A 24,675-nucleotide genomic window follows, 5' to 3' on the forward strand; every position below is an offset into this window, starting at 1 on the left:
GTAATGGGGCTAACAATAATAAAATGATTCAAGTTGTTAATTACCATGGTACTTTCGGGGTTGATATGTATGGTACAATTTAGCATCTGCTGAAAATACAGGATGTGTGATTCGTGCCTGTTGACTTCTTTTTGTTGCCACATTGTGAAACGGCACAGCCAAGATAGTCTTGAGGTAGGAAGTGGAACAATTAGCTCATGATGATTCGTGACATGCGGGGATAATAAACCGATTGACCACCTGGATGTTTGTAAGAACTGTCCCTATCAGGGCATCATTTTCACAATAACACTTACCAGGCCATAATGTGTCAAAAGGACAGATACATGACTCGAGGCCAATAAATACCACGAGCTAGGTATTCTACACACTCTGGATTAAAAACATCTATACACGCGGGGGGAAACAGCATAATTGTCTGTATTTCCATGCATGACTGCTGCTTAGAGACAATGCATGTATCAAAGACTTGGTCGAACACAATAAAAGGATTAAGTTGCAAAACAGAATTAGTTGTCAGATGCAAATTATATTCCAATGAGGACAGGCACAGAGAAAATACGATACGGAATGTGGCTTGCTGTCCTTGGCATGCTGATGAACAGGGGTGAGATGGTCCACGTTCTACATAACGTGCAATTCGATCATTCGCCCAGTTTGGTCTCCCCAAAACTTCTGCACAGTCTCGGCTGTTGTAGATCTTTAGAAGCTTCCAACTCCCAATCTGAGCTGAGAAGCAAGGGTTACTGCCGATTTACAGGTAAGTTTGCCTGAGCATGACCCAGTGTAACAGCGAATAGAAAGCAATATTCTTTTCCCAATATTTCCCTTGGTAGATATAAGGAACCAATTGTGGACTGAGAACCAGCAGTACTAAAACAGAGAGCCTTACATCAGTGCATTAAAATACACAGCAAGACACGTGTTTGTCAGCATCTGTGGAGGGAGAGCAGAGTTAATGTTTCGGGTCGACGACCCGTCAATGACCCTTCGCCGACCCGAAATGTTAACTCTGCTTTTCCCTCCACAGATGCTGCTTGACACGCTGAGACTTGCAGCATTTTCTGTTTTTATTTCCGTTTCCAGCATTCGCTGTTATGCAGAAGAAACATGTTATGTCTGTAAAGGGTGGATGTGAAAATACTTTTTAGTAATTGTAAATATATTTATTTCCCAGTTAAAAAATCTTTCCAATAGGTACATCGAGTCGTATGACTTCAAAGACGGGAGAGTGCTGCTCTATCTTCCAACGGTAATGTCACTATTTGCATGTATGTTTCATTTTGAAAATCATTTGTACAAGTTTTTACCCTTTCCCTCCTGGTTCAGTTTCACAAGCCCCGGATAAGGCAATAATCTGGTGGTATGAGCCTCGATAGAGTCCTGTCAAGCTATTGGACTTGAGAAATTGGGGTATGGCTGCAATTGCTAAAAGTGCTCACACCCTGTACCCACGCACACACAGCATCAGGAAGATTTTCTGGATAATCAAAAAAAACCCTTCCCTCTTTTCTCCTCGGTAGTCTGAGAATGGAGAGAAACATTGTAGCTACCTGACATGAATTGGAAACCCCTTCTATAACCACAGTTCAAATGAGTAAGATCAGCACCGCATTGAAGCTTTATTAATTATCAGTTTATGTCGGGCTAGAAATTCGGAAATAGCTCTATGACTGGTTATTGGGCAGTAATGGACGATTTAGGTTTTTCGTTACCACCAGAATACCGCTATGACTGAAGGCCACAAAATTCACAAACAGCTAACAGTGGTAGCGGTTGTGGTAAAATCGGCCTTACATGGTATAATAAGTTCCGGTCAGAATCGAACAATCTGTTGACGGAATTACTCCTTATTTTTGCAACAAAACTAATATCTTTTTGTTTAGTAGGCTACAGATAGGGTAGGAATGGAGAAACTGTTCCGCCTGCCGAGGGATTCAAGAGCAAGAATTCCGCCAAATCCCACCAATGCCCGATTGCCACCCAGAAAAAGGCTAAGGCTGGGAAGATTATCGTCATCGAAAGTTTAACGAAAAAATGATTTAAATCCACCCAGCGAAAAACATGGGCCGTGCACTCCCAATCTGGACAAAAAAGTGCAATTTAGGGTAGATTGGGCGGTGCCAAAAAAAAATGGGCAAAAATGAAAAAATCTATAACAATTTACCCCGAGGCTGCGTGTTGGGCCGAACACCAAAAAAATAATAAAAATAATGTTTTAAAAAACCTAACTAAAAAATCCAAAGAAACATTCCCAAGACATTTTAAATTAAATCACCCCAACAGATTTTGAAAATATTTAGTAAGAAAACCAATCATTTATCTTTTTCTTGCAGACCTACTTACCTTCCGCCCAGCTCTGCTAATTCTCAAGGTGTTTTTTGTTTATATACTTACCTATTAGTCCCCTCTCAGCCAAAAATCGCACCATGGCAATCTTTGGACACTGCACGCCGGCGGTCCGCTTGGCATTGTAACTTCGAAACCGCTGGTGTAACTCAGCTGGGGAATTTTTCGCCGACCGGGTTCTCGCCCAAAACAACAAATACGGCTGAGAAATCAGGTGATGAACCACTGGACATTATAGCCCCTGATCTTTAATTTAGTGCTGGGCCTTTCAGGAATTAAATCACTGCACCTTTTCACGTAAAGGGCAGTGAGAATCTGGAACACAAGCCCCCAAAAGGCAGTGGATGGTGAGGGACAATTGGAACTTTCAAGACAGATGGATACATTTTTGTTGGGAATGGTATCACAAGATGTGAAACAAAGGTGGGTAGTGGGGTTAAGATCAGCCAATATCTGATTGAATGCCGGAGAAGATCCAAGGGGCTGAAAGACCTCCTCCTGTGCCCATGTGTAATGTATACACGTGTGAGTATGCTCACATGTTTGTAGAGCTGTTGAGTTGGGAGTGGCTTAGCCAGTCATGTGATGGTGACAAGACTCAATTAAGCTCCAATCAGTTGGATTCAGGGGATCCACGATGAGGCAGGTGGTTGTGAGCCTGGTGGATGAACTGTAATGTGTAGTGTGATGGTTAAACTATTGCTAATAAACCAACTAATGCTGAATAGCAATGTCTTGCTATGAATTCTTAAGCAAAGAACCCATGAAGCAAATACATTGCACCATATTGCAGCAATGATAATATACAATCATGATGTGTGCATTTTACATGTCACTGTTTCTTCAGCTATCTTGATGATTGTTTCCCCTGTAGGTTACTGAACATAGAGAATATTTTGTATTTGGTGCAAAACAAATTATTCCTATTGGATAAATACAACCCGCGAGCGCAACATTTTATGACTATTACAACCCAAGTGAGTAAAGACTCTGCCTCAATGTAGTTACTGGTCTGATTCGAATACCCAATGAACCGAGAGTTTCCGCAGGTTGATGGGTCAGGAAGTAAATGAACCCCTTTTACTCGCTATGAATCGTAAATGTACTGGAGCTGAAACTGTGACACACACAGATCGTACAGTACTAGGTGGGACGGAATCATTCCCTTTAACCCGCTGGTTGCTGTACATGTACAGCAGCTGAAGTGAGACACTCACAGGCTATACACCAACAAACTCTAGTCAATAATTTCACTCCAATGTAATTATTTTGATTATTTGTCAACCTATTGATCGAGCAACAGCTCTATGTGGATATGTTCTGTTGGCAGACATTAACATTCACAATGTCTAATTACCGCACCTAACATTCATAGCAGTACTGTATGTGGTGCTATTCTGAGGGTTTGATGCTTGTGTTGCAGGTACCAAATGCACCGTATTTTATAATGTACCAGAACAAAGCACCATCATATCAAAGCTCTGCCAAAATGATCTTTGCGAATGTGCTAAAGATAAGTTTCGTTCAATGTACATTAGAAAATAAAATGAGAAATATCACCTGTCTTTAGGCTTTTTGCACAATCTGACATATGCTGTCACAGTCTTTTGTTCCTTCAGCATTATTAGGTGTTGTTTTTGCGAATGAAACCACAGATGCTCATTGGAGCAGAGAGTTTTAAGAGGAAATGTAATTGGTTCTCGATCATTCTGCTTTTGATATATTTTTGCTGCATCACTAACAAACACACTGTACAAGTTGCCACTTACACAGAAAACTTCGTCCCATGATCCTTTATTATTTACGGCAGTCGTTGCAGTATACCAGTAGTCCATTAGGTGGAACAGTCAGCCACAGGGTGAGCTCTACATTACACTTCTGGCTCCTGAATGAATATGTAATTCTAACAATATTATCATTCTGCATGACTTGCATGGTAATACACAACAAAAGACATTGACTTATCATTCTATATTTAGAAATCAAACTTAACCACTGGTCTTCTGTTTTGAAGAGAATACCTTCGCTCTCAAAAAGAACTTCCAAAACTTGGTGTCAAACTTAGACTCATTTTAGGGTCAGCCTGCAGAGAGTTTTTCTTCAAGGTCATTCCTTAATCTACATGTGAACTCTCTACAACTTCAGGCTCTTTGTCTGACTGACTCCGACTCAGACTTAAATTCTGATCTTCTCTTGGAGTGGTTTCTCGGAGATCAGATGTCGAATTTGCGAATGGTACTCTACTTGTAACAAGACTATGTGACTCATCAGATGGAATCGAATCATTCCAATTTAAACTCATTCCACCTCTGTAGATAAAATATGATCAATGTGAACAAACCTAACCTTTCCATATTCAAACATCTTGACCAAATATGTGCAGGGGGCACATATCTTTACTATTCTTCCTGGTAACCACTTTAAATTTTATGGTGATGATTCTCCACTTTAACCTTCTGATTCAATTTCACAGTTCTCTCTCTTACTCTACCTCTATCATGATTCTCTTTCTGTCCTAATTGTTTCTCTTCTACTAAATATGCCTAGTTTGACTTTAAAACCAAGGACGTGCTTCAATGGCTGTCATTTGAGAAACAACTCTGCTGGTGAAAACCAGTAATGTTCTTAGGAGTATTACGATAAGTAATCAGGAAATTTGCTATTTTGTGTTCCAATGATAACTGCCATTTTCTTGGATATGGATCTAACATTTGCTTGATGAATGCATGTTTTACAAGTTGTACTATGCACTCTGTTGGAACATTTGTAGCAGGGAGGTATCGTGGAAATTTGGTATCTTTAAAAACCGTTTCTGCTCATGAACTGTGCACATTCTTCCAAACTAAATTGCAGCCCATTATCAGACACAATTTCTTCTGCAATGCCAATCTTCGCAAATTGTCTAGTGTTTTATTGTTGTTATTTTTCACAATGGAAACACATCTACCCACTTTGAATGACTATCAATCATAATGAACAAAAGTAACCTTTGCCATACCCTGTGGGGCCATTTATATGGATTTAACGGTACTGATGGTGATTTCTTCCTCACCGATTGACATCCTGAACACTGATTAACAATGTCCTCTGTAGCTTTATTTAAACCTGGCCACCATAAGTAACTGCGCACAAAACTCTTGATCCAGCACATTCCCAAGTGCTGGTCATGAAGATCAGCTAACAATTTGGACCTGAATTGTTTTGGGATACCTACTCTTGCTCCCCATGATACATTCTTTATCCACAGACAATTCATTCATATGAATAAATTATTGATGAATATCTTTGTATGATACCTGGTTTGGCCAGCAATTTGCTATGTAATCATACAGCTTTGACATAACTGAGTCACCAATCTCTTCAGCTATGACTGGCAACTCATCAATGTAACAAAAATTGAACACTGAATCCCTATTGGGTCGATCTTGTGATGGGGATGGCAACCTGGACATAGCATCAGCATTAACCTCTGACTTAGGTTCAACTACAATGGGTGTAGCCCAATTACTTTGATCTACTTTAGAGATAATGTTCTCAGTTTGCAGTCTTTTGAGTTCTTGCTGAACTTTCTCCTTGTGTGCGTATGGTACAGGACATGGCTTGCAGGAAACAGGTCTAGCGTCCTGCTGCACTCTGACACTCACCTTGAAATCTTTGATAGGACAGATTGTTTCAAGAAACATCTTCAGATCCTGCTTAATGACATCATCTGTTGACGCAAATCTCGTTTCCACACCAAAAATATTTTTCTAATTCAGCTTCAGTGATCCCAAACATTTTCTACATATCAAAGCAATCAAGCTTTCTGCTGCTACTATAAGAGGCAAGCTCTGAAACTGATCGTTGCATTTCACCAGGATGGTGATACAACCTACAACAGCCGATTTGATCTCATGAGTAGCCTCGCAGCTCGAAGTTTGATTTATCCGGTCGAAAATCGCTGAACCTGTCGAGATATAATGATTCTGGCACCAGTGTCAAATCCGATGGTATCATAGTTCCTGTAACATCTACTTGGATGATGATACATCGCAAATCTTTGTAAGATACACTCGGCCTCTTGATGACTGGAATCTCTAGAACGTGCTCATCCTGTTGCTTCTTTTCAATGCTATGTCGTGTATCATTAACAAACGCACTCTGCAAGATTGCTCATGCACAGAAAACTGTCATCATGTGATTTTGTCACACGACACTTTATTGGCAGTAGTTGCAGTGCATCAGATGTCCACTTGGTGGAATTATAGTCCACTAGGGGGCGCTCTATATTACACTGCCAATGGGAACAGTTTCACTCCATCTACTCTGTCCAGACCACTCAGGATTTTGCACACATTTATCAAATCTCCTCTCCACCTTCACTGCTCTGAGAACAACACCAGCTTCTCCAGTCTATCCACACAACTGAGGTCCCTCATTCCTGCAATCATCCCCTAAATCTTTTCTGCAGCCCGCCGCCCCTAGTCCCTAACCCCCACCCTCCTCCCAAGGCCATCACATCATTCCTAAATTGTGGTGCCCACAATTGGCCAACATACTCTAGTTGTGGACGAACCCGTGTTTTATAAATGTTCATCATAATGTCCACACTTTTCTACTCTATGCCTCTATTTATGAAGCCCAGGATCCCGTATGCCTTTCAACTGCATTCACTATCTGCCCTGGCACATTCAACAAATTATCCACGCATAGCCCCAGGTCTCTCTATTCCAACACCCGCTTTAGGATTGTACCATGAAGTTTATATGTCTTCTCCTCATTCTTTCCATCAAAATATTTCACTTCACACTTATCTGTGTTAAACTTCATATGCCGTGTTTCCACTCATTTCACCAGCCTGTCAATGGCTTCCTGAATTCTATCACTCTTCTTCTCACTTTTTACTATACATGCAATATTTGTATCATCAGCAATTTTTGAAATTACGCCCTGTACACCCACGTCCAAGTATTTAATATATGCCATGAAATATATGCCATGAAAAGCAGTGGTCTGAGAATCGATCCTTGGGGAAAACCACCTTACACCTTCCTCCAATCCGAAAAACAACTATCCACCACAACACACTGTTTCCTATCACTTAGCCAATTTTGTATTCAGGCTGCCACTATCCCATTTAATCCATAGGCTTCAATGTTGCTGGCAAATCTGTTATGTGGCACTTTGTCGAAAGCCTTTTGAAAATCCATGTAGTCTACTTCAACCGTATTACCCTCATCAACACTCTCTTTTACCACATCAAAACACTCGATCAAGTTGGTTAAACATGCATTTGCCTTTAACAAATCTGTGCTGAGTTTCCTTAATTAATCCACCCCATCCAAGTGAATGTTAATTTTGACCCTGATTACTGTTTCTAAAAGCTTCCCCATTATAAAGTTTAAACTGACTGGCCTGCAGTAGCTGGGATTATCTTTACTCCCTTTTTAGAAGATTTACAATTCACCAGCCCTTTGTCACCACCCGAGTGTCTATGGAGGATTGGAATATTATGGCCAGTACCTCCGCAATTTCCGCCCTCAATTACCTTAGCATCATCAGATGCATTGCATCCATTCCTGGTGATATATCTACTTGAAGTGCCAACGTCCTTTCTTATAGCTCGTCTTTATCAATTTTTATCTTATCTCGGGTCTCCACTTCCTGCTCCTTCACTGTGTTTATGGCAGCAGCATCTTCCTTGCTATAGACAGCTACAAAGTACACATTTAGTTCCTGAGCCATTCCCTTTGCCGCAGTGCATAAGTCTACTTTTTGGTCCCTCATCGGCCCCACACCTCGACTTACAAACCTTTTAACATTTATATGCCTGTAGAAGACTTTTGTATTACCTTTTATGTTGGCTGCCATTCTATTTTATATTTAAGATAGTTGGCAAGGGAACCAGAGGTGAGATGAGGAGATTTTTGTTTTAGACAGAGAATAGTTATGATCTGGAATGCACTGGCTCAAAGGGTGGTGAAAGCAGATCCAATCGTAACTTTCAAAAGGAAGTTGGATATGTACTTGAAAAGGAAGAAAACTGCAGTTTTTTAGGAAAAAGCAGGGGACTAGGATTAATTGGATAGCTCTTTCAAATAACAAGCACAAGCACAATAACCCTAAATTTCTCCTTTTGTGCTGTGTCATTCTATTACTATACATGCATCAGCGTTAGATGTAAGTAATCATGTTCTTTTTAAAATCTCCAATAAATACCTTGGGGATTTTTTTATAAGATGTATGAGTCTCCATACACTGGTACTCAAAGGTAGAATACCGGCATCTGTTGAAATAGGAGCACAATTCACCCGGTCGAATTCTGCCCAGTTACTGTCAGACTGACGGTGTGATCTATTTCATAATATTGACCTATTTATTTCTATTCAAATGTTTTTCCCCACACTAGGTCCATTTGAAACACTGGAATGACCTTCGCGCAATGGTCTATCCCATTGGCGATATGTTTTATTCATGCATCTCTGTGCTCTCTCTCAGGTCGCTGCCCTCGCATAAAGTGAAATTTTTCCCCAGATGTAGAGGGAGAGGTACGGGTGGATTCCGGCTGCTACACAACGATTGTTGACAATGGTAACTGCTCCAGTTTATTCTATTTTGGAATGTTAAAACTGGGCATGGAGTATCCAACAGTATGCGTTCATTCTCAGCATTCTACGATTAAGTGCTGCATTTGTCATTAGCTTTGTAAAGAGACAAATGACTAATTGCTGCAAGCCTTTGGCGGGAGCTGGCGGGGGGATTCATATGTGTGAAAATTTCAATCAACCTGAGTGAGTGAGTAACTGAATGAAGGCATATTTTTTCTGAAACCGATTGTATCCAATATATTTAGGACGAAATATTACAATTATTTCATCATCACAGCCGGTCCCTCGAACGAGGATGACTTGCTTCCACGAGTTCACAGATGTTTCAATGAAGGACCCAATGTTCCAGTCCTGAACTCCAATTGAGGGGGTGGAAGATGCCTGTGCGTGGATTTTTTTTAACGTGTGTTGACCATTGCACATCAGCCACCACACGGGCTTGACAGAGATCGGCCTTTATCCAGTGGCAAGGATTAAACCAGGATGACTGGAGAATTGCTCTGCTACACGGACATAGTGCGCAAACATATCGCAGTGTGGGCTGGTTCCCCTATCCCACATTTGCAGTTGTAACACAACTCGAGAAAGGAACGGTTCACCTTTTCTTGGTTAGTATCAAATGATTGTTAAACTAATAACAAAGATAAACAAATCAGCAATGAATATAATCCTTCATGAAGAAAATGAAATATTTAATACTTGATTTCTAATGATTGATTTGCTCCAATTTCTTTCCAGCCTATAAAGTCACGGTGTTCAATATAAACACAACTGGACAATTTGCCGTCTATACAGTCTCCATCACAAAACCCATGAAACGTTGTCAGTCAGCTGAACACAAAAATTCTTCACTGTAGAATTCTCGATTTTGGCCACAGGTGTGACTGAAGTTCCCATATCAGCCTTTCGACAAGCCCAAACTGTACACCTTCTGTGTCATTGTACAATCGACTAATCGGTCTGAACGATCATGACAATCACCCAATAATCGTTGAGATTTGAATAGGAGTCTGATGGTTTGCACTTTTCTTTTGCCATTCTGATATCTGTCACCCATACCCTTAAAAAGTGGAAAATCGTGGGCTGGATAAGCGGAATATTCATCATCAGATAAAGTCTTCCGAACATTTTTTTTTAAAGTGATCTCTCTTTTTAAATTATTTATAATTTCGAGCTTCCCTCATAAGAATAGGATGTTAATCATGAAGTCACATTCGAGAAAGATTGTTAGGGTCTGCCTGCTCGGATAGATCAATAAACTCTGCTTTGCTGAGACAAGAAATACTAATCTTTCACTCGGTGTTTCCAGAAAATGAAAGTAACAAACATGTCACATACTCTGCTCATCTTTAAAATAGAAAACGATGAGAACATTATGGCGAATGACATGCGGCATTATCTCAAACTGAAATGCTGCCAGTTTGAACTGCAGCCGAAGAGAACTTACCTCTGAATGGGGACGGATGGCAAGTCCAAGGATGCAAATAGAAAGTAAGTAAGATTGTGATGAGCATTCTCAATGGTAACATGCTGGGAGACATGAAGACACTTTTACATGACAGCAGCTACCCTCTCATTTCCTTTGGGCTCTCAGCAGCTTAGAATCATCACAAGATACTGATGTCAGCTGTGCCTCAGTGGGTAGCAGATTGTAGGTTCAAATCTCCCATTCCAGAGATATGAGCACAGAATCCAGGCTGGCACTATCTGTGCAGTACCGAGGGCGTGCACACAGTCGGAAGTGCAGTCTTTTGTATAAGACATTAAACGATCCCTTTGAACAAGAGCATGGCAGTTCTCCCTGTTATCCTGGTCAAATTATGTCCCTCAACCAACATTGATAAAACAGATTATCTGGTCATTATCTTATTGCTGTTTGTGAGAGCTTACTGTGCTCAATATGATTCCTGGATTTCTTATATTAGAACAGTAACTGCAGTTCACAAGTAATTGTTTGGCTGTAAAGTGCTGTTAGATGGCCTGGAGTTGTGCAATATGCTCTGTTGATGAAAATGTATTTATTTTTCTTTGTGTAAATCCTGATGTACATTGAGTGCCAGAAGGGAATACTGATCCAGATTATACTCATTCTTCTGTCTTTCTCTGTATCCCTCCCACGTCCACAGTATGCAATATATTCTTGACTCGCAATCTTGGATTGAAGAGATTCCATCTGCATCAAAATGCAGAGGCTCGATATGAAAAAGCGGCTGCGAGAAATTGAACCAGTTTATTACCGAACTTGAAACGGAAGGATGCCAAATACAATGGCAGTGGACATTGCGTTACTCGTCTTTTATGCTGCTTCACCACTGCCATGTGCATTTTCATCATAATAACCTGTTCAACTGCGAAATAACATTACATTGCAGCTCAAATGTAGAGGAAATGCTTGATCGATATGGTGATTATTTGCAGCACAGAATTATCTCAATACATTCCCTGCATTAAAGCTTGGACATCAATGTGCCTTGTGTGTTGTTTCATTACCTCTCGTATGTGTTTTGCTCATGCAGGAAGGGGACATCTCTGAGGGGATTGATCCCATGATGGTGTCGACCTGCCGTGAAGATGTCTTATTTTTGCCTTGAATAATGAATAACTTTCTAAAAGGGCAAAGGACTATCTGGACTCTGTGCCACATTGAGCTGAGATCATCTTCCATTATTAAAGGCAAAAAAGTTCCCTGGACCTGATGGCCTGCATCCTAGGTTCATATCATTGCGAAAATGCTCGAATCCATTATTAAGCATGTAGTGGCATGACATTTAGGAACACTTAATTCAATCAATAAGAGTCAGCATGCATTTTTTGAAAGGGAAATCATGTTTGACATATTTTCTGGAGTTCGGTGAGAATGTAACGAGAAGGGTGGATAAAGGGGATCCAGTAGATGTCATGTGTTTGGATTTCCTTAAAACATTAGAAAATGTCCAACATAATAGGTAACTTCACAAGATAAAAGCTCATGGGTTTGAGGGGAACATATTAGCATCGATTGAGGATTAGCTAATTAAAAGAAAACAGAGAGTTGTGATAATTTTCAGGTTGGCAAATAGTAACTACGGGAATGCCAGAGGGATCGATGCAGGGGCCTCAACTATTTAGAATCTATATTAATGACTTGTGTGAAGGGCCCGAACGTAGACAAATTTCCTGATGATACAAATGAGAAAGCAAGTTGTGAGGAGTATGCAAAGAATCTGCAAAGGGATATAGAAAGGGTAAGTGAGTGGGCAAACATTTGACAGATGGATTATAACGTGAGAAAATGTGAGATTTTCCACATTGGTCAGAAAAACAAAAAAGCAAATTATTGTTTAAATGTGAGTGATTAGAAAATGCTGCTGTACAACGGGATCTGGGGGTCGTTGTACGTGTAGCTCAAAAATTAAGCATGCAAGCAGAGCAAATAATTAGGAAAGCAAATGGTATGTTGCCCTTTATTGCAAAGGCGTTAGAGTATAAAGGTAAGTAAGTCTGTCTACAAATGCACATGGTGTTGGTAACACCACACCTGGAGTAGTGTGTACAATATTTGTCTCCTAATATAAGGAGGTATATACTTGCATTGGAGGCAGTTCAGTGACAGTCCACGAGGTTTGTTTGTCATATGAGGAAAGATTGAATGGTTAGACCTACACTATTGGAGTTTAGAAGAATGAAAGGTGAAAAGAACATAAGAAACAAATAAATATGAGCAGGATTAGGCCATTTGACCCCTCGAGCCTGCTCCGCCATTTAATAAGATCATGGCTTATCTGATCATGAACTCAGCTCCACGTCCCTGTCCGGTCCACATAACCCTTTATTCCCTGATCGCTCAAAAATCTGTCTATGACCCAGCCTCCACAGCTCCCTGGGGCAGATAATTCCATAGATCTACAACCCTCTGAGAGAAGAAATTCCACCTCAACTCAGTTTAAAATAGGCAGCCACTTATTATGAGACTATGTCCCCTAGTTTTAGTTTCCCCGAGAAGTGGAAATATCCTCTCTGCATTCACCTTCTCGAGCCCCCTGATTATCTTACATGTCTCGATAAGATAACCTCTCGTGCTTCTGAAATCCACTGAATATCGGCACAACATACTCAACCTATCTTCATAAGTCAACCCCGTCATCTCCGTTATCAACCAAGTGAACATTCTCTGATCAGCTTCCAATGCAAGTATATCCTTTCTTAAATATAATGATCAAACCTGTACATAGTACTCCAGGTGTGGTCTCACCAATACCCTGTAGAGCTTTAGCTGGACTTCTCTGTTTTTAAACTCAATCTCCCTTGCAATAAAGGCCAACATTCCATTTGCCTTCCTGATTACCTGCTGTATCTGCATACTAACTGTTTTTGCTTCATGCACAAGGACCTCCTGGTCTCTCTGTAACTTGCAATTGTTCTCCATTTAAATTATAATTTTCTTTTCTATTGCTAATGCCTCACATTTTGCCACATTATACTCCATCGGTCAATTGTTTGCCCACTGTCCTGTCTATATCCCTTTACCAATTTTTTGTGTCCTCCTCACATTTTGCTTTCCCACACATCTTTGTATCATCAGCAAATTTAGCTACATTACACTTGGTCCCTTCATCCAAGTCATTAATACATGTTGTAAATAGGTGAGGACTCAGCACCGATACCTGCGGCACCCCACCACTTACTTTTTGCTAAACAGAAAATGACCCATTTATCCCGACTGTCTGGTATTGTTAGTTAGCCAATCCTTTATTGATGCTAATATATTACCCTCAACCATATGAATTTTTATCTTTTACAGTAACCTTTTATGTGGCACCTTATTGAATGCCTTCTCGAAATCCAAATGCAACACATGCACTGGTTCCCCCTTATACACCCTTCTCATTAGGTCCTCAAAGATCTTCAGTAAATTTGTCAAATATGATTTCCATTTCATAGAACCATGCTAACTCTGCTTCATTGAATCATGCCATTCCCAATGTCCTGCGGCTGGTTTCTTATTAATGGATTCCAGCAGTTTCCCAACGACAGATGTTTGGCTAACTGGCCTATAATTTGCTACGTTCTGTCTGCCCCCTTTTTTTAAAGAGGCGTGTTACATTTGCAATTTTCCAATCCGCTGGGACCTCCCCAGAATCCAGGGAATTTTGATAGATTACAACCAATGCATCCACTAACTCTGCAGCCACTTCATTTGAGGCTCCAGGATGTAAGCCATCAGGTCCAAGTGACTTGTTCGCCTTTAGTCCCATTATTTATCGGAGTATGAGTTCTGAAGTGATGGTGATTGCCTTAAGTTCCTCTGTTCCTATATCCCCGTGATTATCGACTATTGCGTTGTTTATAATGTGTTCTACCGTGAAAACCGATGTAAAATAATTGTTGAACAATTTCCCTGTTCCCCACTATTAATTGTCCAGTCTCATTCTCTCAAGGACCAAAAATTACTTCAGCCACGCTTTTCCTTTTTATGTACCTGTATCAACTCTAATTACCTGTTTTTATAATCTATCTTAACTCTCTTTATTATTTTTTTAGTCATTCTTTGCTGGCGTTTAAACGTTTCCCAATCCTCTGGCCTCCCACTAGTCTTTGCCACATTGTATATACCTTTGTTTTGAATTTGAAACAATTTATTATTTCCTTCGTTAGCCATGGAAGGTTATCCCTTCTCTAATTGAAACATATCAAATTCTGAGGGTGCTTGGCAGTGTAGATGCAGAGGGATGTTTCCTCCTCTGTAGGAATCAAGAACTAGTCGGCATAGAATAGAGGGTCACCCTTTTACGAAGTAAATGCGCATGAATTTGTTCTCTCAATGGGTCTTGAATCTTTGGAATTCCCTGCACCAGAAAGCCGTGTGTCATATATGTAACCACAATGTAACACCACTATATTACTGTATACACTCAAGCTAGATGCACACCTTGAACACAAGGGGTGAACTTGTAGGAGACACTCCTTACCTGATCACACAGGTATAAAAAGGGAGGTGCCACGCAGGGTCATCGTCTTTGGAGTCCTGTGAATAAAGAGTTAAGGTCACAGAGTGACCTTGTCCCCAGAATGTGCCTCGTGTGGTTTCATACTCTAGAGTAAGGACATTACATTGGTGACGAGAAACGGGAATTCATGACCCACGAGAATGGTCACTGATAGCACAGAGGAATGGTACTGTGTTGGGAAAGACTGGAACGATTTTGTCGAGATGCTTCAGCAAAACTTCGTTCCGAATGAATGGCTGGGAGATGCAGCGGCCGAAAGCGACGGGCTCATCTCTTGACCAGCTGCGGGCCAAAGACTTACTCACTCATGAAGGACTTACTCGCACCCGAAAAGCTGGTGGACAATACCTTTGAAGAACTTAGCAAATTCATCGGGGAACACCTCAAACCAGTGAGTAGCATACATATGGCCCGACACAGATTCTACACCCATTGACATCGTGAAGGACAGAGCATAACGGACTTTGTATTGGACCTCCGGCGCTTGGCCAACCTCTGTAAGTTCACAGATACCCGCAGGGGGGAGATGCTAAGGGACTTCTTTATCGAGGGCTTTGCTCATGCGGGAAATTTCCGCAAATTGATTGAGACCAAGGATTTGACCTTGGAAGTGGCGGTGTTGATAGCTCAATCTTTCATGGCGGGGGAGGAAGAGACAAAAATAATATACGTGCGCAATTCTGCATCTAACGCGGCAATGGATCAGAGAGTCAACATCGTCAATGCGACTCAGAGCCCCACAGGCAGGCAGGGGCAGTCCGACACTCCCCACGCAGCAATAGACCCCAGAGTCGGACTTCAACAGAGAAAATGGCAGGCTGAATGGACATTCACGCCATCACAGTGGACAATGCGGACCGACCGGGATGGGGCCATTGACACCCACCAATAGGGTACTTAAGAGCAGTCAAAGGGACAGTCAGCGCGGAATGTCTGGCCATAATCTCTTTGATCCTACAATGGAAACTTTAACTCATGCTGGAGGTGTGTGGGGAAACACTCAGCTGGATCTTGCACATTTCAACAGTTTGTCTGCAGGAACTGAAATCTCAGTGGTCACTTAACTTGAATGTGCAGGCAGTCTGCAACCAGACTAATATATGAGGTAGATGGACCAGAAGAGGGTTCTTTGAAGCAGGATGACTTTTGGGGCAAATCGATGGATGCCGAGGTTCAGCAGGTCCATGTGCCGAACATTCACAGTTCATACACTAAAACGCTACCAGTAATGATGAGAATTTTATTAAATGGCATCCCATTATGCATGGAGCCGAACACTGGGGCCAGCCAGTCACTCATGGGCTTTCAGCAATTTGAAAAGCTAAAGCCACTTAAAGCTAGTAGACCCAAATTAGCACATATTGAGACACAATTAGGACTTACACTAAAGCAATCATTCTGGTGCTAGGCTGTGCAATGTTGGCTGTCACACACAATGTGTTAGTGAATCGGCTGCCGCACTGGATTGTCCTGGGCAATGGTCCCGCACTATTGGGGAGGAGCTGGTTAACCGCGATGAACTGGAAATGGGGGGATGTTCACGTAATGTCATCTGTGGAGCGAAGTTCGTGCTCACAATTTCTACAACAATTCGATTCAATATTCCAACCTGGCGTCGGGACTTACAAAGGCACGAAAGTAGTGATACACATCACCCCAGATGCCAGGCCAGTGCACCACAAAGCCAGAGCAGTGCGTAATGTGATGCGGGAAAAGATGAGAGCGAATTGGGCCGGCTGTTGAGAGAGGGCATCATCTCGCCTGTTGAATTCAGGGACTGGGCGAGCCCCATTGTTCCCGTCCTAAAAGCAGTTGGCTGTATCAGGACCTGTGGGGAATACATGGCCAACATCAATCGGGTGTTCCGACAAGATCAATACCCGCTCCCGAGAGCGGAGGACCTCTTCGCCACACTGGCAGGCGGCAAGCTGTTCACCAAGTTGCAGCTCACTTCAGCCGATATGACCCAGGAACTGGCCGACGAATCTAAACTATTGACTACCATTACCACACACAAGGGACTGTTCATTTATACAGATGCCCGTTTGGCATTCGATCAGCGGCCGCGATTTTCCAACAAAACATGGAAAGCCTGCTTAAATCCATTCCTGGAATGATCATATTCCAGGACGACTTCCTCATCACGGGTCGAGACACCGAGGAACACCTCCACCACCTGGAGGAGGTGCTACGTTGATGGGCCGGGTAGGCCTGCGACTCAATAAGTCTAAATGTGTGTTCTTAGCTCCTGAGGTTGAGTTTCTGTGCAGGAGGGTTGCTGCAGATGGGATTCGCGTCCACCGAAACCAAAACAGAGGCGATTTGACGAGCACCCAGGCCCTGCAACACATCGGAGTTGCGTTCATTCCTGGGACTGTTGAACTATTTCGGGAACTTTCTGCCGAACTTGAGCATGTTGATGGAGCCACGACACATGCTCGTGTGTAAGGGTTGAGAATGATTTTGGGGGGGACTGTCAGGAACGGGCTTTTGATCGGGCGCGAAACCAACTTTGTTCAAACAAGTTGTTGGCCTGTGTGACCCCTGTAAACAATTGGTTCTGACATGTGATGCATCGTCCTCTGGGGTTGGGTGTGTGTTGCAGCAGGGCAATGCTGAGGGTCAACTACAACCTGTGGCTTATGCTTCCAGGCCGCTCTCTCAAGCAGAACGGGGATATGGGGTGATCGAGGAGGAAGCGCTTGCATGTGTCTATGGAGTAAAAAAAAATGCATCAGTACCTCTTTGGTAGGAAGTTTGAATTAGAGACGGACCACAAACCATTAACATCCCTGTTGTCACACAGCAAGGCTATCAATGCCAATGCATCTACTCGCATACAGCGATGGGCTCTCACGCTGGCTGCTTATGACTACTTCATCCAGCACTGGCCCGGCACTGAGAATTGTGCTGACGTGCTCAGGAGGCTTCCACTGGCCACCGCTGAGGGGGCAGCAGAGCAAAGCGCCGAGATGGTCATGGCTGTCGATGCATTTGACAGCGCAGTCTTCCCCATCACAGCATATCAGATTAAAATCTGGACAAACAGAGATCCCCATTTATCCCTGGTTAAGAAATGTGTCCTGACTGCGGATTGGGCGCACGCACATGGAGCATGCCTTGAGGAGGTCAGACCGTTCCACAGACGGCTAGATGAGCTCTCCATCCAAGCCGACTGCCTACTATGGAGCAGCCAGGTCGTTATGCCCCAGAAGGGCAGGGAGGCATTCATCAGGGATCTCCACAGCGAGCACCCAGGCATTGTGCTGATGAAGGCCATTGCCCGGTCATACGTTTGGTTGCCTGGAATTGATTAAGACCTGGAACACTGTGTTCACAGGTGCACGATGTGTGCCCAGCTGGGTAATGCCCCCAGGGAAGACTCGCTCAGTCCATGGCACTGGCCCACCAGGCAATGGTCATGCATTCATGTTGACTACGTGGGCCCGTTAATGGGTAAGACGTTTCTTATTGTGGCAGATGCGTACTCAAAATGGATCGAATACATCATTCTGAATTCATGCACATCATCCACGTGCAATTTTTGCAACCCATGGCTTGCCAGACATCCTGGTTTGTGAAACTGGCCCATGTTTCACAAGCTACGAATTCCGAGAGTTTATGTCGGCAGTGGCATCAATCAAGTCAAGACTGCGCCGTTCAAGCCAGCCTCAAATGGCTAGGCGGAACATGCGCTCCAAATCATGAAGCAAGTTATGCTCAGGATTCAAGGACCCTCCCTACAATGCTGCCTATCACGTCTCCTGCAAGCCTATAGATCCCGACCGCACTCGCTCACGGAGGTCCCGCCCACAGAACTACAAATGAAACGGACATCCAAAACTCGGTTGTCCCTCATTCACCCAGTCCTGACCGATATTGTTGAGGGAAAACGCAAGTCACAAAACGAATACCATGACCGTAATTCGAGGGGGAGATGTATAGAAATAAATGATCCTGTATTCGTTCTTAATCACGCCATGGACCCCAAATGGCTTGAGGGCACCATAATAGACAAAGAGGGGATAGGGTCCTCATGGTAAAACTCAACAATGATCAGATATGCCGTAAGCATCTGGACCAAGTAAAAAAAAAGGTTCAGCATTGACACGGAGGAACCTGAAGAAGACCATGAGATGGAGCTCACAACACCGCCAGTGAACGAGTAACAAGAGCAATCAGAAGAATGCACAGACCCTGCGGTCAGCCCGGACAGGCCGCAATCACCACAGGTGACAGACACTCACGTCAGTGTCGAAAGCCAGAGCCCCAACTGCGGCGCTCCTCGGGGGAGCGTCGAACAGCTATAAGACTAAACCTATGATCCCAATAAGACGTTGGGGTGGAGGTGATCTCATGTATGTAATCACAATGTAATACCACTGTATTCCTGTATACACTCAACCTAGATGCACACCTTGACCACAAGGGGTGAACTTGTGGGAGAAACTCCTTATCTGATCAAAAAGGTATAAGAAGGGAGGTCCCATGCAGTGTCATCATCTTTGGAGTCGTGTGAATAAAGATGGGCCATTTATATGGATTTAATGGTAATAATGGTGATTTCTTCCTCACCGATTGACATGTTGTACACTGATTAACAATGTACTATATAGCTTTATTTAAACCTGGCCACCATAAGTAACTGCTCGCAAAACTCTTGGTCCAGCACATTCCCAAGTACTGGTCATGATGATCTGCTAATATTTTGGACCTGAATTGATTTGGGACAACTACTCTTGCTGCCCATGATACATTCTTTAACCACAGACAATGCATTCGTATGAATAAATTATTGATGAATATATTTCTATGATACCTGGTTTGGTCAGCCATTTGCTATGTAATCATGCAGCTTTGACATAACTGGGTCACCAATCTCTTCAGTTATGTTCTTAAAAAGGTAGGTTTATAGGAGGCTTCAGGGGTTTCAGAATGGATTGGAAAGGAGAGATGAATGGGGTCGAGAAAAGGTTACAAAGATTTTATACAAGGACTTTAAATGGTGTTTTCACAGGGGCCTTTGGGCACACTGCGTCTCACCGGAAGTGATGCGTCGCCAACATGGCCGCTGTCTAAACGGGCCCCTCCCCTTCCGCCGCCTGTCCGGGTGTCAGGTGACTCCATCCCCCAGAGTGCCGCGCTGTTGGAGCTCCCCATCGATTGGGCCATTTTCCGGCCGCGCTGCATTGTGCGAAGGCGCGGCCGCCATCAACTGCCTCCGATTGACCGGAAGTTGTTGTAACTCCCTCCCAGTGGGACAAAGTGTCCCTGAATAATGTGGAAAAGGGGCATGCCCCTCCATTTGAGCGAGGGGAACAGTGCAGCAAACTCTGTAATACTTGATGTGTGTGTTTGACTGGAGGATCTGGAGCTGCATCCTGCCAGCTTCTGATTGATGGCCTGGCTGTTGATGAGGAAATTCCATCAGATTAGGGTTTACCAGCAGAGTGACACCGACCGCTGTGTCTTTTAAATGAACTCACCATGTTCTGGGCGCTCCTTTAAATACACAGATCCGTGACCGGGTGTCCTTTAAATGCGTAGATCGCGCCCCGTGGACCATTTAAATAAGTAGATCTTGTTCCGGGGTGGGGTTGGGATGGCGGAGGTTGTTTAAATACTCATTAGCTATAGGGGTCCCTTAAATTTGCATTTCACTTTTCGGGAGCTACTTAAATACACAGATCGGTATCTGGGTTCATAGGTGGTCCTTGAAATACGGCGATCGATATCCAGGTTGTCCTTTAAATACCCATGGGGATCCCCGGGAAAACATTAAATACACAGATCAGATTCCAGGGATCCTTTAAATACATAGATTCGGGCGGGGATTCTTTAAGTATACATCTGTTTCTTTGGTTCTTTTGAATATACAGAGCGGATTCCAGGGGTCTTTCAATAGACACACGAGGGTGGAGGGTGGTCATTACTGAAATACACAGATGGGTTTCGCGGGGGAACTTTAACAACAATTATCGCATAATGAATGGCCCTTAAATTCACAGGTTTGGTTCCATGTGTGATGTATGTAGCACACAAATCTCTGAATCCACACGGTCTGGTGCTGTAATAACTGCAGTGATCTTGGTACTTTATTGTTCAGCTCCAGATTGCCACTCAGGTGTGGTGGGCAGCTTTTTATACTGCCTCTTGCAGATGCTTTCAGGTCTCCCACCACAGCGCCCTCTGTGATGCACTATTGTTCTTATATTATACATTTAATGTACCTGGATAATAAACAACACCATGGGCTCTGTAAAATCCACACATTGGAGACCGGGTTCTTTAAATTCACAAATTGGTTTCTATGGGTTTATAAATATGTAGATCGGGATCCTGGGTCTACTTTTCATATACAGTTCGTGTTTCAGGGTCATTAAATACACAGATTGGGTTCCGGAGTATCATATATATAGATATATATAAATACATATATGCAGATCCAATTCCAGAGGGTTATTTAAATATGTAGAACTAGTTTCGGGGGAGGGGTGCATTAAATATACAGCTCGTTAAACGGTGGTACCTTCAAATACACAGCTGAGTTGATATGATGAACTTGTATAAAACACTGGTTCGGCATCAACTGGAGTATTGTATCCAATTCTGGCACCACACTGGAGGAAGGAAGTGAAGTCATTAGGAGGGTGCAGAAAAGTTTTCGAGAATGATTCCAGGGATGTGGGATTTCAGGAACGTTCATGGACTAGAGAAGCTGAGGTTGTTCCCTTTACAGAGAAGGCTGAGAGGAGATTTGATTGAGGTGTTCAAAATCATGAGGAGTCTCGAAGGAATAGATAGAGAAAAAGTGTTCCCATTGGCAGAAGGGTCGAGAACCAGAGGACACAGATTTAAGGTGATTGGCAAAAGAAATAAAGACGATGTAACAACAAACGTTTTTGCACAGCGAGTGGTTAGGATCTGGAATGCACTGCCTGAAACGCTGGTGGAGGCAAACTCAATCACTGCTTTGAACAGCGAGTTGGATAAGCACCAGAAAGAAAGAACAACTTACAGGGCTACAGGCAAAGAGTGTTTGTGTGGGACTAGATCAGGTGATCTTGAAAAGAGCCGGAATGGGCTCAGCAAGGCAATGGCCTTCCTCCATGCTGTAGCCATTCTACGATTCAAAGTTATTAGTTATCTTTTAATGAACAGATCGTGTCACAGAGGGTCATTTAAATCCACATTTCTGGAACCCAGGGGATCTTTAAACAAACAGATCGGCATACAGGGTCATTTGAATATTGGTTGAAGTGTAATACAATCTACTTTGGTACTGATACCTTTGCTCTCTGAGAAAAGAGATATGAGCGGCTATGGTCAATTTCTAGCTCGAACTTAAGCCCAAACAGACACTGCTGCAAATTTTTCTTCCTGTAACCGCATGCCAGAGCTTTTTTTGTAAACATGCTGTGGGTCCTTTCGGCCTTGCACAAACTCCTGGATGTATAAGCGACCGGTTGCAATGTTTCCGATTTGTTTGCTTCTTGTAACACACACCCAACACGTCTGAAGACGCATCACAAGCTAACACTAAACGTTTACATGGGTCATACAGAACAAGCAGTTTGTTGGAACACAACAGATTTCTGGCTTTTATAAAAGGAGTCTCATCTGATTTCACTCATACCCAGACATCTACCTTGCGTAGCAACATATGTATAGATTCCAGCAAAGGGCATAACGCGGGTAGGAAAGTAAGAAAATAATTGAGCAGTCCCAGGAACGACCACAGCTCCATCACGTCTGTGGTCTCGGCGCATTCTTGATGGCCTCCCTCTTGCCGTCGGTCGGTCTGATACCGTCTGCTGCAATTCTCTTACCTGAGATCTCGACCTCTGGTGTCAGGAAAACACACTTCGAGCGTTTCAATCTGAGTCCCACACGATCTAGCATACTTAGAACCTCTTCCAGGCTCTGCAAATGTTGGATAGCGTCACGACCTGTAATCAATATATCGTCCTGGAAAACCACAGTGTGTGGACTTGACTTTCGCAGACTCTCCATGTTCCTTTGAAAAATGGCCGTGGACGATCGAATCCCAAACAGGCATCTATTGTAGATGAACAGACTTTTGTGCGTGTTGATGCAGGTGAAGCCGTTCGAAGATTCCGCCAGCTCCTGCGTCATGTAGGCCGAGGTCAGGTCCAACTTGGTGAACATCTTCATTCATGCCAGCGTTGCAAATAGGTAGTTTGCCTTGGGTAGTGGGTGCTGGTCCTGCAGTGAACAACGGTTAATCGTTACTTTATAGTCCCCTCAATTTCTGACCGTGCCATCAATCTTGAGAACTGCAACAATCAGACTGGCCTACTCGTTGAACTCATCTGGTGCGATGATGCCCTCTTGTTGCAGCCTGTCCAGCTCGATGTCCACTTTCTCTTGAAACATGAATGGCAGCACACGTGCCTTGTGGTTGATGGGTCGTGTACCAGGAACAAAGTGGATCTGCAACTTCACCCCCCAAAAATTTCCGATGCCTGGCTCAAACAACGATGGGAACTTGCTCAAAACCTGCACACATGAGACCTCATCAACAGACGAAAGCGCTCGGATGTCGTCTCTGTTCCAGCGGTTTTTTCCCAGCCAGCTTCTGCCGAACAGTGTGGGTCCATTTCCTGGTACAATCGATAGTGGTAGTTCGTACACCGCTCGATCATAGGAGATGGTTACTGGTACAGTGCCAATTACTGGCATCAGCTCTTTAGTGTAAGTTCTCAGCTTGGTATGAATAGGGCTCAGCTTGGGCCTTTGTGCCTTGTTGCACCATAGCCTCTCGAAAGCCTTTTTGTTCATGATAGACTGGCTCGTACCCATGTCCAATTCCATGGATATTGGAATTCCATTCAGTTTAAATTTTAACATGATCGGTGGATATTTCGTGGTGAAGGTGTGTATACTGACCCCTCAGTTCGAGACTTTATTTCAGTTTGATCCGCCATGGATCGTTCTTCCTCTGCAATGTGGTGGTTTGCAGGGCTTGCAGCTCATCTGCACATTTGCTGGAGGTGTCCCATTGTTCCACAGTCTTTGCATGCATTGTGTTTGAAGCGGCATTGATGGGCTCGATGGTCACCTCCGAGCACCAACAAGATGTTAATTGCCTCGCATTCACATTTGATGGCGGATTCTGAGTCATCTGAGGTCATGCAGCTGCAGGCGTGTACATTTTGCCATTGCATTCCTACCTGATAACGACGTTACTTTGTGTACAGTACTTGCTGATGCATCTTTATGCTGCGAAATTTGATTGGTGTTATCGCTGGTGGACATATATGCCTGGGCTATCGTTATGGCTTTGCTCAGGTTCGGTGTTTCAACAGTCAATAGTTTGCGAAGGATAACCTCATGGCCAATGCCAAGCAGAAAAAAGTCTCTTAGCATTTGCTCCAGGAATCCACTGAATTCGCAATGTCCTGCAAGGTGCCTTAGTTCGGCGACATAGCTCGTCACTTCCTGGCCATTAGACTGTTGACATGTATAATATCTGTACTTTGCCATCAGAACGCTCTCCTTCAGATTCAGGTGTTCCCGGATCAGCATACACAGTTCTTCTTATAACGTGGTTGTTGGCTTCATCGGAGCAAGAAGAGTCTTCATGAGAACATAAGAACATAAGAATTAAGAACAGGAGTAGGCCATCTAGCCTCTCGAGCCAGCTCCGCCATTCAACAAGGTCGTGGCTGATCTGGCCGTGGACTCAGCTCCACTTCCCCGCCCACTCCCTGTAAACCTTAATTGCCTTA

Source organism: Pristiophorus japonicus, chromosome 19, assembly GCF_044704955.1.
Source record: "Pristiophorus japonicus isolate sPriJap1 chromosome 19, sPriJap1.hap1, whole genome shotgun sequence".
Lineage (NCBI taxonomy): Eukaryota > Metazoa > Chordata > Chondrichthyes > Pristiophoridae > Pristiophorus > Pristiophorus japonicus.